This window comes from Cyclopterus lumpus, chromosome 11, assembly GCF_009769545.1.
Source record: "Cyclopterus lumpus isolate fCycLum1 chromosome 11, fCycLum1.pri, whole genome shotgun sequence".
NCBI lineage: Eukaryota > Metazoa > Chordata > Actinopteri > Perciformes > Cyclopteridae > Cyclopterus > Cyclopterus lumpus.
Window position 1 is genome coordinate 18094847 of NC_046976.1, and position 283 is coordinate 18095129.

The following is a 283-nucleotide window of genomic DNA, read 5'->3' on the forward strand; positions in this document are numbered from 1 at the left end:
TCAGCAGCAGCAGTGGCGGCGGCGCTCGTCATAATATGTGTTTAGGAAAACAGCTTTGAGATTCATGAGTAAAGCCCTTTAGGTGCCAGCGCTGAGGAGGGAAGAGAACGGGAGAGAGAGACAGAGAGGACCATCACTTAGCCAGAGTGGGCTTTAAGCACTGTAATTAAATCATTAGATCCTCCCCTCCCTCCCTCCCTCTCCTCACCCCCCCCCCCATCTCTCTCTCTCTCTCTCTCTCTCTCTCAGCTCAGCCAAGCTCATCAGGGGCTCCAGTGTGAAA